At 41.8% G+C, this 23,782-nt stretch overlaps 1 protein-coding gene across 3 annotated transcripts in view; it reads left to right on the top strand.

Annotated features, from left to right (window-relative positions):
• Positions 1-12,358: 12,358 nt before the first annotated feature.
• The window catches only part of LOC136877429 (sodium-coupled monocarboxylate transporter 2), a 426,077-nt gene continuing 414,653 nt past the window's right edge, over positions 12,359-23,782 (top strand). For 2 of the 3 annotated variants that reach the window (XM_067151480.2, XM_067151461.2), the window contains exon 1: positions 12,359-12,473. The gene's annotated coding sequence lies outside the window, so the exon portion shown is untranslated. The remainder of the gene's footprint in view (positions 12,474-23,782) is intronic. The other variant, XM_067151471.2, reaches the window with a different exon arrangement.

Raw genomic sequence — 23,782 nt, 5'->3', positions numbered from 1 at the left:
TGAGAATACGATAAATATAATAACTCCTGTTATAAGTAGCTGCCTGGCCGAGGCGGTAAAGGCGTGCTCGGTTCGCCCGGAAGGACGTGGGTCCATTCGCCGTGATTAGAAGGAGCTATTTTGGTGAAGGTTGGTAAACTACTTGTTTTGTTACTGTTACATTCTAATCCAAGAATAGCATATACAAAAACCTATAGCACAACAACTCAGAAGGGTCTTCCCCTACAAAGCGACCGCTGCTCATCCCGAAGGCCTACAGGTCACTCGGTGTCGTGTGTTCGACACGGCGAATCCTCAGGGCCGTTATTCTTGGCTTTCTAGATCGGGGCCGCTATCTCACCGCCAGATCGCCCTCACATCGGCTGAGTGGTCCTTGAACCAACACTCAGATCCAGGTAAAAATCCCTAACATGACCAGGAATCGAGCCCGGGGTCTCCGGGTAAGAGGCAGGCACGTTACCTCCACTCCACGGGGTCGACCAATACTAGAATATTCCTGGTTAAATGCATTCAAAATAGTTTATAAGCCTTTCTCTGTATAGATAAGAAGAACAGTCTGCTAACTGGAATTCCACCAACAGAGTTGTCTGCGTGGTTCGGGTAATGTAGCAGTGAGCACGAATTCGGGATATCATAGGTTCGAACTCCACTACGACAACCGTGAAGAGAGTTTTTCGTCGTTTCTCATTTTCACTCCAAGTATCTTAATCCAGATATGCCCACTGTTCCATTTTTGGAATGTTGAAATGAAGAGCGGCCAGTATCCAGTATTCGGGAGATAGTAGGTTCGAACCCCACTGTCGGCAGCCCTGAAGATGGTTTTCCGTGGTTTCCTATTTTCACACCAGGCAAATGCTGGGGCTGTACCTTAATTAAGACCACGGCCGCTTCCTTCCCACTCCTAGCCCTTTCTTGTCCCATCGTCGCCATAAGACCTATCTATGTCGGTGCAACGTAAAGCAACTACCAAAAAAAAAAAAAGGAATGTTGAAATTAACCTCCTTAATGTTAAGTATTTCAATATTTCGATTTAAATAATATATAGCATTATTTTGAACGGAGCATTTTCTCTATACGCCATTAGTTCAAAAATATGAAAAAGAACGAGCAAAAGAGGCTCGACTTGTGTGTAACACTCAGATTTTCAAATATAAAGTTGTATTGAGTTTCGAGTCAATTTCATCAGTGAGCATTAACCATAAAACAACTTCCTGGTAGTAAACTCAGGTATTTAATGAAGTATGACTTTAAAAATGTTAAAAATGCCAAACAGAAAATACCTTGGTCACATAATCATGGGTTAAGACCACACTCGCTTCCTTTCTACCCTGCTAAATACCACCGTCGTGAGGCCTGTATGAGTCGGTGCGACGTATATACATGGGAATTCCACAACTAAAGATAATTTGGTCTTGGCTCGTGGTTTGCCGAAATTAAAAGCAGCTGGGATTAAAACGATATATGGGAATATACTAAACGGCATGGTTTGGGATAGAGCCGTACCTAATATGTTTATTTTAGAAGGTGATAACATAAAGCAAATAATTACAGGCCAGTCAGCTTGACACGTGTTGCTTGTAAGTTCTGGGAAAGCATTGTTTTTGATTATACTAGATACGTTTGCAAAATTATTAATTGGTTTGATAAACGGCAGTTCGTGTTTGGAAAGTTTATTCCAGCGAGACTCAACTTGTAGGACCAGCAAGGTACAGCAGATATATATATTTTTTTTAATACTCAGGAGGTCAGATGGACTGTAACTATATAGACGTATCCAAGGATTCTGATACGTTAGATCATGCGAGACAGCTGACGAAAATGAGGGCTTTTAGACTACACAAAAGAGTGACTGAATGGGTGACAGTATAATTTACCTTTATATTTTCTTAGCCAACGGCCGTAGCCGTGTAGAAACCCCGGATCCCATGAGATCTCCGAAGTTAAGCAACATTGGGCGTGGTCAGAAGTTGGATGGGTTGCCACGCGCTGTTGGTGGGGGTAAGGGAATGGAGGAGCGGAAAGGAACTGGCCACCCTACCGCACGTAAACTCCGGCTCAGGAACACCACTGCGGAGGTTCGGACCTGCCTTCGGGCAGAATACACCCATACCTTTACCTATGATTCTTATGTATATAAATGATGTGATTGAAGAACTGGAATCACAGAGAAGGCATTTTGTATTTTGCTTGCTATTTTGCTTTACGTCGCACCAACACAGATATGTCTTATGGCGACGATGGGATAGGAAAGGCCTAGGAATGGGAAGGAATCGGTCGTGGCCTTCATTAAGGTACAGCCCCAGCATTTGCCTGGTGTGAAAATGGGAAACCACGGAAAACCATCTTCAGGATTGCCGACTGTGGGATTCGAACCCACTATCTCCCGGATGCAAGCTCACAGCTGCGCGCTCCTAACCGCACGGCCAACTCACCCGGTAAGGCATTTTGTAGATGATCTTATACTGTATAGGTATAGACATAAATAAGTTACAGGGTTTTGAGCGACTGCAAAAAAAGACCTCGACACTATGAGATGGACAGCAGACAATGGTGTGATGGTAAACTGGGTGAAAAGTCAGAATATAAGTTTCATCACTGTGTTGACGGGATTGAAGTAACAAACGTGGATCACTATAAGTACTTAGGTGTTAATATAAGGAATTATCATCATTGGGTTAATCATGCTTACGAGGTCACGTTTTTTTCTTTACTAATTTTGATTCAGATTATTTATATATTTACGTGATTTACAAATCCTGTAATATTCCAGGGTAGTTTCACTGCAGTTTCTGAGCGTAAGCGTAGTTTGGTTACGGATCTATTAATATGGTTATGAGGGTATTTACGGGTTGTAGTAATAATGTAAATAAGAGGGTGTGTAAGTCTTTGGTAAGATCCCAATTAGAGTATGGTTCTAATGTATGGGACCTATGCCACGATTACTTGATACAAGTGCTGGAAAATAGCGAAAGGGAAACAGCACTATTTGTTCTGAGTGATTTCCGACAAAAGAGTAGTGTTATGAAAATGTTACAAACTTTAGGCTGGGGAGACTTGAGAGTGAGTAAACGAGCTGCTCGACGGTACGTTCTAAGCACTCAGCGGAAATATGGCGTGGAATGACATTAGTATACAAATAAGGATGAGAGGAGCTTTTAAAGGTAGGAACGATCATAATATGACAATGAAGTTGCAATACAAGAGGGCAAATTGGGGGAAATATTTATTTATAGGAAGACATATTGGGGTATTGAATAATTTATAAAGGGAAATGTTAGATGAATTTCCAAGTTCTTTGGAATCATCGTCAAACAATTTGTTAAGAATATGCCAGCTGTGCGACAATCTGAATGCAGATTAATGATGATTGATTGATTGATTGATTGATTGATTGATTGATTGATTGATTGATTGATTGATTGATTGATTGATTGATTGATTGATTGATTGATTGATTGATTGATTGATTGATTGATTGATTGATTGATTGATTGATCCGCAGTCAAATCTATGTACTGCAGATCTACGCCGGAGGAAATATTCCCTCAACAGTATCTTCCCCCTCAAATTAAAGTGTGAATACAATATGGATACCACGCATTAATCATATGAGAAGTTAGTTCATTATCTACAGTTAGTTTATTTTAGAATCTGTTTTACGTCGCACCGACACAGATAGGTCTTCAAAATCAAATCAAAATCTCTTTATTTGCAAATGAGGTGTCTACCTCGGTGGCAAATGGTACACTAAAATACATTATTGTCAAACACTAAATATTAAATTAACAATAGAATAAAATTTTCCTATAATACAATATTATATAATTTACGCTAATAATTTTTTCTATTAAACACACAGCTCATCCTTAATAAATTTACATTGTTTACAAAATGCTACTTATAATATCTCCTGTACTACTTACAAATATAGTCAACTGATATACAGTATGTGGAATTACTTGAAATGATACTGTACAACTGGTATAAGATTAAAATTTACATTGCATTTATTTACTTTCCCTTTCCTTATGGCGACGATTGGATAGGAAAGTGCTAGGAGTGGGAAGGAAGCGGCCGTGGCCTTAATTAACGTACACACCCAGCATTTGCCTGGTTTGAAAATGGTAAACCACGGAAAAACCATCTTTAGGACTGCCGACAGTGGGGTTCGAACCCACAATCTCCCGAATGCAAGCTCACAGCTGCCGCGACCCTAACCGCACGGCCAGTTGCTCGGTAATTAGCATTTCTACAATGTGGGAACTATGATAAGGATTTCTATACAAGTTAGCAATGTCTGTTTAGAACCAATTAAAAGATGACATATCATCAAAAATCTTAGCTCTGGTAATCACGGTAGTGAATTTAGATGCAATTTATAAGTAACTGTTAATTTTATAAATGCCGACCCCATGGTGTAGGAGTAGCGTGCCTGCCTCTTACCCGGAAACCTCGTGTTCGATTCTCGGCCAGGTCAGAGATGTTTACCTGAATCTGAGGACTGGTTCGAGGTGATTACTGTAGATTAAAATTGAGGAGCTATGTGATGGCGGGATAACGGCGCTGGTGTAGAGAGTCAATAATAACTACCGTGATGATTCGTCGTGCTGACCACACGTCACCTCGTAATCGGCAGGCCTTCGGGCTGAGCAGCGGTCACTTGGTAGACCAAGGCCCTTCACGGGCTGTTGCGCCACGGAGTTTGTTCTTCTGGTTAATTTCATACATTGTAAGAGACACTTAGCCGACTTAGCGTCGTTTCCAGGGAACACCACGGGGAGGTAGTCCCCATAGATATATTTTTTCACTTTATGAAAGTTCGTCAAGTTTTTTATTTTTTAAGTGCTGATTCAACATATTTGCATGATTATCCAGTGATAATCCATTATCACGTTTTTCTGTATTAATTATGATTCAGAATATTTATATATTTACATGATTTACAAATCCTGGATAGTTTCACTGCAGTGTCTCAGCGTAAGCAACACAAACTAGGAATGATCTTAGTTTGCCATCAACTTCAAGTCTTTTTTAAGACATTTGAAATCCTCTCATTGATCTTCACTGCTGATTTCTTTCTTCTCTTCCCATCGATATTCAAAACTATCCTGTCAAACTGGTGACCTTAGTACTCTGCGTCATCTCGAAGAGTCTTGATCAGCGAATATACATTCGGGTGCGCTCTCGAAACTAAACTGTTTATTCTTTGGTTCCAGCCTTCAGAAACGTTATTGGTCCGATGCCACCTTCCACAACAGTTCCACACATTCCTTGGCATGTGCTCGTTATCCAGCCATTGATCGACAACATAGTCGTAAAACACCTGTAGATTCTGATTTTCAGGCGAGCTCTCCTGAATACATAGCCAACCATCATCAATTATATCTAGGGGAATGTGCGCTAGTGCTGAACACATTCGAATATGAAGTCTAATTTCTTCATTTTCCTGTACGCAGTAACATGGCCACAATCTTGTACTTTTCTTCATAGACACTGGTTAAAATGATAGTTGCAACCAAAAATCTCAGCTTGAGGAAACAGCGTTTTAGCTGATTGGGCGATGGTGATTTCTAAGTCCATAATAAGTGTCACGGGGTTCCATCCTGGTACGCTGTTTCTAACAGCTTCGAAGAAACGAGCATATGTTTCCCGTTTCTTGTTTGGTAACAGCGCGGAGACAGCTGGTATTGTGTTGGTTTCTTCCCAAGAACTTCCAAGATCGGCGTGGATGATAAATAACTGCCCAAACTGCTTGCTTGAACTTTCGAAGGTCCCGTCGACAAAAAATGAAGAGCAACTTGATAAAGGAGATTTTCGTTTCTCGCTGGTAAACACTAATATCCTGTCTTTTGGCCCCCTGTTGTCATCTTCAAGTAGGAATTTTCCACCGTCGTTCATTGCTATGTGTCTTTTCTGTATTATTACACTTCCAGAATCGATCGGGTCTTTTGTAGGTCTCATTCTTTTCCGTCGGATGCGATGTAATGATTCTATGTGATGGCTGCTATGCCACAAGGTCGTAGCCTCTATTGAAGAGCTGGCCTACTTCTTCCGTGTAAATTGGTGAAATCATACTGTCTGTTTCCCTTGCACGTTTTTTTTTTTTACTAAATTTTTTTTCACTTCATTCGCCGCGTCGTCCGGAATGCAAAAATGACTTGTCTCGCCTAAAACTGTATTATCTTTCCTTGTTATTCTTCCTTTACATTTACTTTTCTTGAAATATACGCACCGCCAATTGGTATAGTCCACAATATACTGACGTCCGTTGTAAATCAATAAAGGGTTTGCCTTGGTGGTCTCAGTGAACTCCATAGATGCAGAGCAATTATCACCAGTTCAACCCGGAACACTAGTTGTCAGACAGGTATCAACTGTAGCAATGAACTCCACTTACCGGGCGGGCCTTTCCCTCTCCTGTTTCTGCATTTCAACCCTCCTTGGGCCACCGTGCAAGTGTCACTGTTTGAAATAGCCATGCTCAGTAATTTCCGGGAATTTTTTCTTTCCGTGCAAGTATCAACACATTCCATCTCCGTGCAAGTGTCACAACTTCAAGTAAAAAGCTTTCAAGGCATTAGTCTACCTGAAAAAGGAGGATTACCTTTTACGGTCATTCGGACCAGATGATTTCAGAGACACTATCGAAGAGAATATTTGATCATATTATATATAAGATCCCTATTCTGCCCATCATTCAAAGCGACATTGAGAAAACGAGGATGCCTCAATAGTTGAAACTGATACCAGTTACAGTTTGTTATCCCTTTTTTACAAGAAAAACCCTAATGAACCTCTCATGAACACAACTCTTGGACTTTTTAAAGAAAGATCAAATTTCTCCACTACACGGAAAAATAGAATCATGGATACGTTTTAAGGCTTAGAACGAGGGAGCAAGTACAGATTCTTTGATTGTTTCCCTCTTAGTAGCCTCTTACGGCATGCAGAGGGTACAGATGATGAATGCATCCTTTCAGTCCATCCACAGGCGAGATAAGCAGTTCCGATAAATCGAAGGAACCGAGCAGTGGCTGCGTGGTTAAGTCATGAGGCTATCAGCTTGCATTCTTGAGATAGTGGGTTTGAACCCCACTGTCGGCAGGCCTGGAGATGGTTTTCCGTGGTTTCCCATTTTCACACCAGGCTGTATCTTAATTAAGCTCATGGTCGTTTCCTTCCCATCCCTAGCCCTTTCCTATCCCATCGTCGCGTAAGACCTATCGGTGTCGGTACGACGTAAAGCAAATTGAATATATAAATTGTAATAAATAATTTTCTCTTCCCTCCGCAGTGTTCGAAATTTTAATTAATGTTTTCCCGTTAAAATTATTCGCCATTGCTTTCTTTACAGCTCCTCTTTATAGGGCCAATACGTCCAAAATCAACATCTTCCAAAAACATGCCTTCTCGTTCTCGTCGTTCTTCCATCCATACGACGTACACTCTTTGCCTGGTTACGGTGTCGGTTTTCCGTCGACGCAAAACTGTCGATGCTAAATTCCTTGCGCTAATTCGAGATAAACCCCAACCCAAAAAACACGTTTTTTTTGTTGGTTGCTTTACGTCACACCGACACAGATAGGTCTTATGGCGACGATGGGACGGGGAAGGGCTAGGAGTGGGAAGGAAGCGGCCGTGGCCTTAATTAAGGTACAGCCCCAGCATTTGCCTGGTGTGAAAATAGGAAACACCGGGCGAGTTGGCCGTGCGCGTAGAGGCGCGCTGCTGTGAGCTTGCATCCGGGAGATAGTAGGTTCGAATCCCACTATCGGCAGCCCTGAAAATGGTTTTCCATTTTCACACCAGGCAAATGCTGGGGCTGTACCTTAATTAAGGCCACGGCCGCTTCCTTCCAACTCCCAGGCCTTTCCTATCCCATCGTCGCCATAAGACCTATCTGTGTCGGCGCGACGTAAAGCCCCTAGCAAAAAAAATAGGAAACCACGGAAAACCATTTTCAGGGCTACCGACAGTGGGGTTCGAACCTACTATTTCCCGAATACTGGTTACTGGCCGCACTTAAGCGACTGCAGCTATCGAGCTCGGTAAAAAACAAAAACAAAAAAAACGTTTCGTTCAGCGAAGTGATTGTCTCATATTCGTCGCAATTGCGTACACAGCTCCATTTATCGGCATGAGTTCGAACGGGAACGTTTGGTACCAGATATATGTTACAAAAACAATGCATTGATGACTATCATACTTGAACTATTTAGTGAAATACTATCTTTCAGTGAAATTTTTTCATTCTGATGTGTGAAATCACATTATCTGCATCGATAAGCACAAGATAGGACGTCTTCCGCTGAGTTTGAGGAATGACATCTTAACAAATGTTGATTGTAAACGCTTCATTGTGGGTGTTTCCATACTGCAGATATAATTCGGGTGAGATGGAATTTCATATGCTTGGTTCTGTCTCGATAAAATGCCCCTCATTCAACGAGTTCAGATTGTCATTTTTACCGAGTGAATTGGCCGTGCGGTTAGGATCGCGCAGCTGTGTGCTTGCAATCGGAAGACAGTGGGTTCAAATACAACCGTCGGCAGCCCTGAAGATGGTTTTCCATGGTTTCCCATTATCACGCTAGGGAAATGCTGGAGCTGTACCTTAATTAAGGCCATGGCTGCTATTTTCCCAGTCCTGGCCCTTTCCCATTCTTCCATCGTCGGAAACATCCGATGTGTTAGTGTGACGTAACAAGCAAAAACAGGAGATTGTCATTTTGTTGTACATAATAACATTAACTTCATCTATCGGCATAGGACTGGACCAAGTCCTACTGCCTTCTTTGAAGTTTTCGCGTACTGAAAGCGATAACTGACATACGGCAATCGTTAATGGTTCTTATTCAGTGCAGTGAAGTTGTCATGATGGAGCAAGTAGCAACGTTAACATCGTCTACTGGTATCAGACTGCCGGGCTGAGTGGCTCAGATGGTTAAGGCGCTGGCCATCTAACCCCAACTTGGCAGGTTCGATCCTGGCTCAGTCCGGTGGTATTTGAAGGTGCTCAAATACGACAGCCTCGTGTCGGTAGATTTACTGGCACGTTAAAGAACTCCTGCGGGACTAAATTCCGGCACCTCGGCGTCTCCGAAGACCTTAAAAAGTAGTTAGTGGGACGTAAAGCAAATAACATTATTATTAGGTATCAGACTGAACCAAGTCCTGCTGCCTGTTTTGATGTGTTCGCGTTACAGAGAGTGATATTAGCAAATGACAATGATTCAATATATCTGTATTCTGTGCATATAAGTATCTGGATAGTAAACATCGTCTCCATTAACTAAGGTACATTTTTGAAGGACGGTCAAAAATATTGGCATTCCATGTCATTCCAATAGAACTGCGCTTCCGTTGATAGATGGCAACACAATCGGAATTTCGAAATCGGTAGGCAGGCTGCCTAGATGGCGCCACTTCAGAAGGTTTGTACCATGATATCAGAAAGTTTACTTTTCAATCAGCCAATACTGATCTGCATTTAGGGCAGTCGCCCAGGTGGCAGATTCCCTATCTGTTGTTTTCCTAGCCTTTTTTTAAATGATTGCAAAGAAATTGGAAATTTATTGACCATCACCCTTGGTAAGTTATTCCAATCCCTAACTCCCCTTCCTATAAACGAATATTTGCCCCAGTTTGTCCTCTTGAATTCCAACTTTATCTTCATATTGTGATCTTTCCTACTTTTAAAGACACCATCCAAAATTATTCGTCTAATGATGTCCTTCCACGCCATCTCTCCACTGACAGCTCGGAACATACGACTTAGTCAAGCAGCTCGTCTCCTTTCTCCCAAGTCTTCCCAGCCCAAACTTTGCGACATTTTTGTAACGCTACTCTTTTGTCGGAAATCGCCCAGAACAAATCGAGCTGCTTTTCTTAGGATTTTTTCCAGTTCCTGAATCAAGTAATCCTGGTAAGGGTCCCATACACTGGAACCATACTCTAGTTGGGGCCTTACCAGAGACTTATATGCCCTCTCCTTTACATCCTTACTACAACCCCTAAATACTCTCATAACCATGTGCAGAGATCTGTACCCTTTATTTACAATCATATTTATGTGATTTCCCCAATGAAGATCTTTCCTTATATTTATACCTAGGTATTTACAATGATCCCCAAAAGGAATTTTCACCCCGTCAACGCAGTAATTAAAACTGAGAGGACTTTTCCTATTTGTGAAACTCACAACCTGACTTTTATCCCAGTTTATCATCATACCATTGCCTACTGTCCATCTCACAACATTATCGAGGTCATTTTGCAGTTGCTCACAATCTTGTAACTTATTTATTACTCTGTTCCATCATCTGCGAAAAGCCTTATCTCTGATTCCACTTCTTTACACATATCATTGATATATATAAGAAAACATAAAGGTCCGATAATACTGCCAGATCTCTTCACGTGATTATTAGGGTATTTAGGTGTTGTAGTAAGGATGTAAAGAAGAGTCTCTGGTAAGACCTTAATTAGAGTATGGTTCCATTGTATGGGATCTACGCCAGGACTTATTGATAGGAAAACCGGAAAAGATCCAAAGGAAAGCAGCACGATTTGTTTGGGTGATTTCCGACAAAGGAATAGTGTTAAGAAATGATTGCAAACTTTGGGCTGGGAAGACCTGGAAGTAAGGAAACGAGATGCTCGACTAAGTGGTATATTCCGAGCTGTCAGTAGAGAGATGGCGTGGAGTGACATTGGTATAATAGACTAATAGGCCTAAGCTTAAGCGGATCTTTTAAAAGTAGGAAATATCAAAATATGAAGATGAAGTTGGAATTCAAGAGGACAGATTGGGGCAAATATTCATTTATAGGACGAGGAGTAGGGGATTGGAAACATGTATCAAGGGAAATGCTCGACAAATTTCCAAGTTCTTTGAAAAACATTTAGAGAAACAACTGATATGGAATGTGCCACCAAATATATTTTACTTGCCGACATCATACGGCATCGAGAGGTTTATGGACTTTGTTCTGTCCTCCGAAGTTTTGACTACCTCTGCCGGGTTTGAATATGCAACGCTGGTACCCTACCACAGACAGCTAGACCACCCAATGATTTACTAAGATAATAAAAGTAGTTATAGCTTTTCTTAACTATCCTGAAACGTAATTTCCGACAGGGAGTATAATTTGATGCGACATGCATAACCAGTCTTACAACTTCCTTAGAGTGACATATAGCTTTATTGTTTGTCAAACTGTCGAAACACGAAATCATTTAGAACACTATAATATACCTGTAAAACGTGAAAAGTAATAATAATTAATAATTTCGTGTGGCTATCTCTAGCCGAGTGCAGCCCTTGTAAGGCAGACCCTCCGATGAGGGTGGGTGGCATCTGCCGTGTGTAGGTAACTTGCGTGTTATTGTGGTGGAGGATAGTGTTATGTGTGGTGTGTGAGTTGCAGGGATGTTGGGGATAGCACAAACACCCAGCGCGCGGGTTATTGGAATTAATCGATGAAGGTTAAACTCCCCGACCCGGCCGGGAATCGAACCCGGGACCCTCTGAACCGAAGGCCAGTACGCTGACCATTCAGCCAAGGAGTCCGACAAAGTGAAAAATGATAAGCAGAATGACATGTTTCGTTCTACAAGAAAATCTTATGTTCTATCAAACCACTTTTCACCACGCTGGAAAGGAATGGCTTACTTCATAACAAATAATAATAATAATAATAATAATAATAATAATAATAATAATAATAATAATAATAATAATAATAATAACACCGAGCTCGATAGCTACAGTCGCTTAAGTGCGGGCAGTATCCAGTAATCGGGAGATAGTGGGTTTGAGCCCCACTGTCGGCAGCCCTGAAGATGGTTTTCTGTGGTTTTCCGTTTTCACACCAGGCAAATGCCGGGGCTGTACCTTAATTAAGGCCACGGCCGCTTTCTTCCACTTCCTAGGCTTTTCCTATCCCATCGTCGCCAAAGACCTATCTTTGTCGGTGCGACGTAAAACAAATAGCAAAATAATAATAATAATAATAATAATAATAATAATAATAATAATAATAATAAGTGATTGATAGAGATTTTGTGAAATTTCATTTATGGGTTTCCTACCAAGAAACTGTAGCTTCCTTCCCTCATTAGAATGAGGGTAAATAGCCTGCCCTGTTTGTTTCTTCCAGGGACTGTGACTAGGGGCTGTTGTTAACCTACACTCGCCAAAATATTCGTTACGTTTTTTTAATAACGTTAAGGGAGCATTTCTGTAGACGCTAGAAGGTGGGCATTGGCAAGGTTATTATTATTTCCGACAAATTCCGCCCTGGTTTGTCACCTCCTTCCGCTCAACTCGATACTGGACGTGTAAAGAGTATGATCTCTGGTGGGGAGGTCGTATGGTGTGGCCAGTTGGACCAGCCGTCTAGCAGTAGCCTGCAAGCTCGCGTAGCGTAAGCAGTGAAGCAGCGTTCAACACAGTCTCAACTTCGCACCGGGTGAGTAAACTGTCAGATGATCGTAAGATTCTTGTGCTTCTATGTGATATGACAAGAGTGGTTCGTCATTACAATCTGATGTGAACGGGGAACGAAGGATATATCCCAGTTATTTTGTAGGTGGTTCAGTGATATTAACAACTCTGTTGCACAGACTGTTGTGGTCAACAGGCTTCTTCAGTGAATTTGTATTTTATGTTTAGACCACATTTTTCAGACACGTTAAGTTTCATGGTGGTTTTTAGCCGAGATATTTGACTGACGATTTTGCAACCAGCTTCTGAAGGTGAAGATACTTTTAGCCCCGTCCCATTATAATTTTGGCTCAGAAAGCCGTTGTAAGAGACAACTATCAGCTTCGTGACCAAGTGCTGCTAGTTTGTAGAAGTTTATTATTTGATTCGAATAATACAGTGAACCGCAGTCCATTGGTTGTGCCTCATCTCCCGAAAGAGCAGGTTCAGTCCTGGTAGAAGCCGATGGCATTTGACAATTGTGGTTTCCTCAACGTCAAAGAAATCCGGTGGAATAAAATTATAATACCCTGAAGTATATTTAAAAACTGTAGCAACTGACTGGACATTGTTAACAAACATTATTATAATTATTATTATTTGCTTTAGTCCCACTAACTACTTATTGACGGTTTTCGGAGACGCCGAAGTGCCGGAATGTAGTCCCGCAGGAGTTCTTTTACGTGCCAGTAAATCTACCGACACGAGGCTGACGTATCTGAGCACCTTCAAATACCACCGGACTGAGCCAGGATCGAACCTGCCAAGTTGGGGTCAGACGGCCGGCGCCTCAACCGTCTGAGCCACTCAGCCCGGTATTATTAAAATATTATTATTAGTATTAATACAACACAACGCAATGTTTGTAGAGAAGTTAATCTGAGTCATAATATTGTATGCAGTGAATTACATTCTCTTATGGAGCATGCGTAACGGAGTTATTTTAAATGCATTGAGCCATTACCGTGGCCCTAATGCTTTTTTGTTTTGCTTATCTGGTTACTTCCTTCCTGTTTGTCATACAAACAAAGAAAGGTTTTTAATCATTTCTGTAGAACTTCTCACCATATAGTGAAGGTAGAGAAGAAATGACACGTAATTACTTACGTCCTGTGGTGATTGTAGTAGTGATTATAGTTTTAAGAGGAAGTACAAATGGGCAACCATCCTCATTTCTTGTGAGTATCAACGGTATAATATGCTGTATATTCTTCTTTGAATATTCCTAGCGTTGCATATACTGTATACAGTATTTAGAAAATAATCTTTGATCCATTCTTTAATAAGGTAGTAGGTGTCTATATTGGCAGTTATGTTTCAACACTCTAAGGCTACTTTAAACCACTATCAATAATAATAATAATAATAATAATAATAATAATATGCATTTGCTGAAGGGAATATATTTTTGGTTGCCATAATTCTCGTCCACAGAACCGGAAGAAAAGTATACGGGGCAATGAACGAATAAATTTCAACCCCTCTATCAAGTAGCCTAGTAGCTTTTCTGCCCATCTTGTGGACTAATAACTCTCGTGCCGCACAGCACATGACTGAAGTACTAATGCTGGATCCCGAATCCACAGAGAATGCCACTTCCAATTCTGTTTCCTATTCATTTGATTGCACGTGTTAATGTGTAGATTCCATTGTGTGCGGTTCAGAATTGTATTTCTATCGAATACAGTACATTAACTCTGCCACATGTCACATGTATCTTGCACTGAATTTGATAAACTTATGTGCAGTGAAGAAAAAAAAGCGCAGAGTACCTTTACAAAGTATGGCCCTTTGAAATATATGTTTGGTGTAAGAAGCCTTAACTGTTGTAAATATAAGTACCACAGTGTGATAAACAGTTTTATTTAATGTGGAAGAGTTACAGTATTTTACCTCTGTAATCATATCATAATACACATTTAATGGATAAATGTAAACAATCTAGAACTTTTATAGGAAATTTACTGAACCGGTCTGGTCGATTTTTCCACCCTTAAATCGGGACAATCGCGGTTTTTCTGGGACGTGTGGCAACCATAAGCGAAGCCCGAAGTTTCTCAACATTAGTTCACTGTAAATTACTTGGTATTATACTCTCCAGAATGCCGCTGACATTCACAAAAGTGTGTGTCGGTTGAGCTTTCAGATTACGGAGGCATGTTCTTCCTGAAGGTGCTCAGTTTGAGACTTGTACGGGCATGATAGTCACGTGAGCCGGGCTGAGTGGTTCAGACGGTAGAGCACTGGCCTTCTGAGTTTAAGTTGGCGGGTTCGATCCCGGCTCAGTCCACTGGTAGAAGAATGTGCTCAAGTACGTGAACGTCAAGTCGGTAGATTTACTAACATGTGAAAGAACTACTGCGGGACAAAAATCCGGTACTTGGAGCCTCAGAAAAATAGTTAATGGGTCGTAAAATCAATGTAGGCTTATGTATAACTACCCTTTATCCTAGTTACCTGATACGGGGTTGAGGATGAGGTTAGATGAAATTATATGGCATGTTTTATATATTATTATTATTATTATTATTATTATTATTATTAATATTATTATTACTGGCCCTGCAGTCAAGGGGTAGCGAGCCTGCCTCTCGCCCGGAGGCCCCGAGTTATTCCTGATGTCCGAGATTTTTATTTGGATGTGAGGGCTGGTTCAAGGTCCACTCAGCTTACATGAGAAAATTTGAGGTGCTATCTGAAGGTGAGATGGCAGCTCTGGTCTAGAAAGGCAAGAAAGGTCGATTCACACATCTCCGGGACGTGACGGCGCTCTCCGTGTCCGTATCCGTCCTTTCCGACATAAATATTTTACGTCTGTTCTCACACTTCAGTTCCGTGCAGTTTCGGCAATCAAGTGTTCCATGATGAGATTTTTAGTGATGATGAACTGTTAATGATAGCTATAATCTTGGATGAAGAGGAGAAAGAAAGGAACAGTGGGTTCACCCTATATGGAAACGCAGGGGTAAGGAAGGAGAGTTTTCTACTCTATATAAGTCAGTGGCGGCTCGTGGCTGAAAAGTATGGTGAAGAACAATAACCCGTTCTGTTTCGAGCGACAGATTTAGGAACTACGTGTTGTTTCTGGTTGTTTTGTACTCTTATCTCGTACCTGTGACTGGCGGAGGGTCCAGCACGTGACCAAAAATGTATACAGACCGGAGCGCTGTGTAACGTCATAGTGCGGCAACCATGTGACTGTCTTTGCTCTACAATGCAAAGTACAGATAAGATCTGACCGGGAGACTAACAATTACGGAAGGGCGGCACCCTCGGAAAGAGCTGGACACTTTTATCGTGTTGTCATTTAAGGCGCACAGCTGTTTACTGAAGCTAGAAACCGAAAAAGTTATGTTACCAACTGAAGGAAAAGCCCATTTAAACGTACATTTTCCTTGAACTGTACAATGTACAGTCAAGCATTTTCCTTCAGGGCATCAGAGATCGTATTTTGGTTTCTTTCCAAAGTCTTCAAATCTAGCTGGCATTTTATATGTTCTGCAGAGCCTGAGTGCTTATGTAAAGAACGTGTTATGTTCGAAAGGGCTGAAAATCATGCTTTATTCCAAACGTTATTTTTATTGCTAAAAAGCAAGCAGGGCCAACAAAACAACTTCTGTAGAGCTGGAGAGTACAACCATGGCAATTCCTTCAACTAAGATCTTTTGAAAGTAAGATTGTAAGATTTACCGGAATGTTTCACTTCTTTTGTAGCACAAATTTGCAGTGATTCAGTAGGGTGACCAAAACGTAGAACTTCATTCTGTTCTTCGTTTCTCCAATGTGGTGTTTCTAATAAAATACACACTATGTCATAAACAGGATACATGTTTAAATAAAACAGCACAACACTACGAATGAACCACGATGAGTAAGTACTAGTACTTCACACAGGGTGACGCAGGGAAGACGAAACATTACGATCTTCCCGCAACTTCACCTGAACATTTTGCTACGAGTAAAGTACGCGGATGACGTCACGGTTGCCATGGCAACCGCCAAGGCCAAGTGGCACTTGGGAGGTAGAGCCAGCTGTTGAATCTCTTGTCTTCACTCAAGCTCACGCGCCGTACTGTGGGTGGCCGACAGCCGGCGCTTTCGTGATTTCCCCTGGTTCGCATCAAGTGATGCGAGTTCTTGATGCTCCAAACGCCGTACAAAAACAAAAAATATTTTCTTTCCGTAAAACCAACAAATTTCATAAGAAAAATAAATTTTAAAAAATAATTCTGGTAAAAATAAATGGTGAAGTGGCACTTCACCTACTTCACCTGAAAGGCCGCCCCTGATATAAGTGCTTGAAGGACGACGAAGTAAAATTTCACGGATACACTATATTTGTTTTCAATTACTTGAAACATTAAATAATAATCACTTGAAAAATTAAATAAATGAAATTGTTGATTAATTTTTAATACCCGTGATTTTGTAAGTTAGGAGCAGAAAGTGCCTTGCCACGCCAAAGTCGGTGCCTATGTACAGACAGACTGATTTTCTTAATCTTAAAAGCAAAAAATGTTAGTTACCTACCTTCACCTTCCATTTTCTCGCCAATTTCGTCCCACACACGCTTCTTCAAACCACTATCCATATATTTCGAATCAGCTAAATTATATAGAAAAGAGTGTGCCTTCACTAATTCAATCAGCAGTGCGTCCTTCATTTTGGGAAGTAAAGAGCAGTTCAAACGTACACAGATAACCTCAGTACTCGAAGAAAGCAGGAAGACGGGAAGAGAGAAATCACGTCCGTGAAAACAAGAAAATATCGTTGGCGAGCAAATACATAATGCCGGCACGGATCACGGAGAAGCACTGAAGGTCACGGCGAATAACGTCAACGGAAGTGTTGGAATTCATCCCTTCGTTTACATGGCGACGATATTTTATTTTCACGGAAGATGCCGTCACGTCACGGAAAGCGCCGTCACGTCCCGGAGATGTGTGAATCTACCTTAAAGGTCTGGATTCATCGCACTAACAACGCTTCACCTAATTTTCAGGCCTTCAGGCTGAGCAGCAGTCATCTGGTAGACCAAGGCCGAGCGGTGATGGTGTAGGCCAATGGAATTTATTTGTATTACATTATTACAGTCAAGTGATATCGTCACTTGGTTCTCACAACTGTCGTATTTTAATATCCTTAAACGTCATCGATATAAGCAACTTTCGAATGTCCTACGAAACCGACTCTGTACCTGTTATCTACTGTAATCACATTCCCATGAAGTTCTTGTCAAATATCAGATCTACGGAACGATTGATATGATGCCTCGCAAGGACAGAAAACATCTTGAAAAGCATAAACCTAAACTCTACAGGTGTTAGGGTGTCTTCGGAACTGGTCATTAAACTTTCACCAAATGTGTTTGCTTGTGGACGTTATCAAGTTTCTGGGAGAGGGACTCGTTTGTTTACCAGATTTAGATATTGCTTGAACGATGTATGACCTTCAGATATGCTCGAAGAAGTGCGATCTTTCTCAAACAACAACATTTGAACACCGCAGAAGAGACTTTGAATGTAGTAATGTAAAGCTCTGTCTGGGTGACACATTCTGAAAGCGATTTAACACATTTGTAGGGAATACGATGCGGTTAGAACGTTGCTGAACGCTGGCGTTGAGTCTAAGTTGGTGGGTTCGATTCCGATTCAGTCCAATGGTATTTGAAAGTGCTCAAATATGCCAGTCTCGTATCAGTAGAATTACTATAAAGTAAAAACTCATGTAGAACAAAATTCCGGTACCATGGCGTCTTCGAAAACAGTAAGAGTAGTTTGTAGACACAAAACCAAACTATTATTACAGATATGATTAGAAACAAGAAATGTCATCCGGAACTCCCCACAATGTAGCATCGGTATCCTGACATTTGAGCATGATAATTCCTCACAGTGACTATTCCACACACCCGAAGGAAGACACGAATCATTCATTCTTGTGCGAGTGACAGCTCTGCACAAACTCTCGTAACATGTTCAATCTAGCTTATAGGGTCGGCGGTTGGAGAGTAGGCTTCAGGCTACAAGTAGCGTGGCTCTCTGCCTCTGAGTTCGGGAAACGGATAGAGGCTGGTCCCCACCGTCGGCTGTCCTGAGAATGGTCTTCAATTCTCCTGCACCAGGTGAATGCCGGGACAGTTCCTAGTATGTATAGGCCACGGCCGCCAAACCTCTCACCTTCTCCGAGCATCTCCTTCACCGTAACAAATCTCCTACCGGGCGAGTTGGCCGTGCGCGTAGAGGCGCGCGGCTGTGAAGCTTGCATCCGGGAGATAGTAGGTTCGAATCCCACTATCGGCAGCCCTGAAAATGGTTTTCCGTGGTTTCCCATTTTCACACCAGGCAAATGCTGGGGCTGTACCTTAATTAAGGCCACGGCCGCTTCCTTCCAACTCCTAGGCCTTTCCTATCCCATCGTCGCCATAAGACCTATCTGTGTCGGTGCGACGTAAAGCCCATAGCAAAAAAAAAAAAAAACAAATCTTCTGGCCTCACAGACGGCATCACCGTCTAAGTGACCCGCCTCCCCTTTCAGGGGAGGAATGAAAATAATTTAGTAGTACTAGTTTATAGGCCTGCTAATACAGCGCGGCAATTGTGTCTGACTCACAGCCATTGTTAAATAGGGGTACCAATGATTCTTCTGAATACTAAGGTATTTCTTCGCTTTGCCCGTGGCATTCTTCACTTCAAGTTTTCAATATCATTTTCACTGATGGTCTGTAACTCGTAAAACCTGATTATTTTTCACTTGTAATCATACCCCTATACTTTCCTATATTTTTCTTGTAGACAACGTCAAGTGACAGCATCATCCGTTCGCTCCGGAATTTATGACGCGAATGACCATCCCAGTAGAACACATGGTGCGGGGCAACCTTAGAATACGTATTGCACTTGGGCCAGTGGAGTGGACTGGACTGCCAGGTTGTTTGTAACTAAAGCTAGGACACTCAACCACAACCGAGCATGTACGAGATTGTCGCAGTCCCTGCATTCAAACATTGATTTGTGCAAATTCCGTCATGTCCTCAATATTGTCACTGGGAGTAATTGTCGTAATATATATTCGTCGCATTCCAGTATATAGCAGGAATGAAGAAGGGACAACCCGAGGGAGAATTCTGACTCAGATTTGAGCTTGTTATTTCAACATTGTATTACAGGAAACTCCTCTTATTCCACTGAGCGACGGGCTGAGTAGCTCAGATGGCAGAGCGCTGGCCTTCAGAGCTACAGTTTTTGGGTTCCTTGTATAATCAGTCTGGTGGTATTTGGTAATCATTAATCAGATATACCTGCCTCCTGTCGGTAGATTTACTGGCACGTAAAATAACTATAGCGGCAATAAATTCCGGTATCTATTATTATTATTATTATTATTATTATTATTATTATTATTATCATAATATAATTTTGTCTTGTGCTCAATATTGCCACTGGATGCTATACCAATATATATACGTCGCATTATATAATTATTATAATTCTATTATTATGGAATTATTATTAGTCTATTATTATATAATTTTATAATATTATTTATTACTGCAATCATCCCGAGTACGGTAATTAGAACTGGCATGATCCGGATATGCAGAAATGTGGATAATTGGGTTAGAACCAAACATTAGTCTAGCAACATGTTACTGTAGTGTGAAATTGATGTATTAAAGAACAAACTTTTCAAATATCTGAACATAAAAGTATTTCTAAATACAACATACAATAAAACATTATATAAGGAACACTTCAGTATTATACAACAGAAAATAATTTCAATTATGTATATTCACTGTAAATCAACATTTGTATTTACCGGGCGAGTTGGCCGTGCGGTTAGGGGTGCGCAGCTGTCAGCCTGCATCCGGAAGATAGTGGGTTCGAAGTCCACTGTCGGCAGCCCTGGAGATGGCCCACGGTATCCCTTGCCTGTCGTAAGAGGCTACTAAAAGGGACCCCAGGGCCTCTTAACTTGGGAGCGTGGGTTGGCGACCATGGGGCCCTCAGTTGAGTCTTGGCATTGCTTCCACTTACTTGAGTCAAACTTCTCACTTTCATTTATCCTATCCGGCTTCCCGTGGTCAACTCTTGTTTCTTTCAGACTCGGACGGTATTAGAGCACTCGAGGCCTAGGGAGTCTTTCAATTTTCACCCCATGTGGGTAGGGGACGCAGACGAAGAATACAACCCCGGTATCCCTTGCCTGTCGTAAGAGGCTACTAAAAGGAGTGACCAAGGGATGATTGTATTAGAACCATGAAACTACTTGTGATTAGTACCATCACGAGGGGAACACCATGGGTCGCCTTTACTTGCGACTAGTACCACTATGTTAGGTACACAATAGGTTTGTGATTAGTAACAGCAGAGTTTCCAGTACCCGTAATTAGTACCATTATGAGAAACACCACGGGCGTGGGCGTTGCCTGTGGTTAGTGCCACTATATGAACGGCACCATAGGTCTGCGTTGTCTGTGATTAGTACCTACTATATGAGGAACACCACGGGAATACCGGCGCCCGTGATTAGTACACATAGGTGAGGAACACCATAGGTCTGCGTTGTCTGTGATTGGTACTTACTATATGAGGAACACCATGGGTTTGCGTTGTCTGAGTGGCGCCATTATGTGAGAAATACCATAGGTCTGCGTTACCTGTGCGACGTACAATACTTGTGAGTAGTACCATAATGTGTGGACCACCGTGAATCTACGCTACTTTTGATTCGTACCGCAACATGACAAATACTGTAGGCCTACCATTACGAGGTGCTGTTGATATCGATTTTGGACCCCTTTAGACAACAAGCGTACTCTATTCAGGATTTTGCTTTAGAAGCAGTCCCTTGGTCAGCAATACTATTATTTATGACAGTTTCTGGGTCGGATCCAAACTTCCAGCACCTCGGCGTCTCCGAAAATGTTAAAAATTAGTTCGCGGGACGTAAAACCAATAACAACATTATCAAAACGGTCCCGTTTCTGGTTAATATTCGATATAGTATCGTCATTACTGCCCACTTTCTATGATTCTTCCATAACACTTTGTAAAGTTTCATCGTTATCTAAACTTGAAATCTAAAATCCGTTGAGTCACAATGCAACATCGTCTGTGTCACAATCCTTACAGCCAGGAACGTTTACAAACATGTCATAAATATAGGTATATTGTCACTGCACTATCATAAATACCGTTCTGTATATTTGACGTTCGGATACTGGGCACTTTTCCCTACTCCTTCGAGAGGCTCACAACTTGTGAAACGTTTTTGTGGCAAGGATGGGCGCCAGATGAGTCTGGCATTGCTTACAAGCACTTTCATCTCGTCTGTCCGACATTCCTTGGTCAACTACGTCGACGGTATTGGATTTATGACGCCACCTTTCATGCCACTATTTGTTTTCCCGATGCACCCATTTGTCCAAAGGATTGGATTTTGCTCTTCCCTTCCGTTGACAAAGAGGGGTTGTATAATTCACTTATATGCCTATGACCGGCTATATAGAAGGTTCATCTAGTGCTCACCTTCACTACTCCAATTTGTGGAATCGAATCCCGGCGCAATTGGTTGCTATCTAACTGCTAAGGGATCCGTAGCAGTGAAGTTTACGTTGGTTTTCCTATATTTCAACAATTTCAAAGACCATTAGATCTACTACGACTACTATTACGACTACTGCTAAAATGTTTTCATTCCTCCCCTAAAGAGGGAGGCGGGCCTCTTAGACGCTGACGCCTTCTCTCAGGCCGGGAGATTTGTTACGATGAAGGAGATACTCGGAGAAGGTGAGAGGGCTGGCGCCGTAGCCTATACTAGGAACTGTCCCGGCATTCGCCTTAGTGCAGGAGAATGGAAAACCACGGAAAACCATTCTGAGGACAGCCGTCAGTTGGAGCCAACCGTGAGATCCAGCCCTGTCCCGTCTGCCGAATGCAGACGCGTAGAGCCACGGTAGAGCCGTGGCTATCCCTCCTCTGCTCGGTTGGCCGGTCAGAGTGCAGAGCTGTTGGACCACGGACCAGCCGTGGCCACTAATGGGCTGAGACCCACTCTGCATCTACCGACGCAGATCTGAAAAGGATTTATAATACATATATATGTCAACAATGCGATCCCCGTATGAGTATCACTCTTAGAGGATTATTATTATTATTATTATTGTTAGTATTAGTATTGCGTATTAGTCTTCACTTCTCAGGGCACTGGGTTCGATTCCCAGCTGGGGCAGGGATTTTAGTTTGTATGATTAATTCCTCTGGGTTGGACTGGGTGCTTGTATTCATCTCTACGCATTTTTCTTCATATACACACGACATATACTACACTACCAACCACCAAAAAATATTCAGTAGCGAATAGACCACTCCACATAGGGTTGGTGTCAGGAAGGGCATTCGATCGTAGAACTGGGAAAAATATCATATCATATGCCGACCCCAATAAATCGGAAAAAATTGACAAGATGATAAGTTTTGCTGAGAATATAATAATAATATCTAGAGTTCTCGGCTCAAATGTTGGCTTGGATACCAAATAATTTCCTCCATCAACAATCATAGAAATACCAGACGTTGCTGAAGATGGTTGTTTACGTCACTGAATCAGATGGTGCAATCAAATTCATTTCGCCCAGCCTACTAAAAGGTAATTCACCAATCCACAATACAAGCTATACTTTCACACTTCATCACAGGTAAGGACTAGCTGCATGACAATAATGGTGCTCATATCTCGGCCACTTTCATATTGTCCAAGGCTGAGGCAGGTCTGATGAATGTAACGAACTTTCTTTTGTCCAGACAAGAAGAAAGCAAGCTAGCTTGTAGTTTTACGAGATTATTTCACTTATCATAGACACATGACCTCAACTTTTACGTGGAATCCGAAGCACAGCGATGAGACATTGCATTTCAAGAATACTTCATGTATTGACCGGGATTGTGTACGAGGGTCTTCCGTACAAAGGCTGCACCGGACTAGCAGTAGCCAGATGAAATTATTATTATTGTTATGTTCGGCTCCATGGCTAAATGCTTAGCGTGCTGGCCTTTGGTCACAGGAATTCCGGGTTCGATTCCCGACAGGGTCAGGAATTTTAACAATAATTGGTTAATTTCGCTGGTACGAGGGCTGGGTGTATAACGTCTTCATCATCATTTCATCCTCATGACGACGCGCAGGTCGCCTACGAGCGTCAAATCAAAAGACCTGCATTTGGCGAGGCGAACTTGTCCTCGGACATTCCTGGCACTAAAAGACATACGCCATTTCCATTTCACTGCTCCG

The sequence above is a fragment of the Anabrus simplex genome, chromosome 1 (genome assembly GCF_040414725.1).
Source record: "Anabrus simplex isolate iqAnaSimp1 chromosome 1, ASM4041472v1, whole genome shotgun sequence".
In the NCBI taxonomy this organism is placed as follows: Eukaryota; Metazoa; Arthropoda; class Insecta; order Orthoptera; family Tettigoniidae; genus Anabrus; species Anabrus simplex.
Note: the sequence above shows the minus strand (reverse complement) of the source record. Positions and strands in the feature narration are given on the sequence as shown.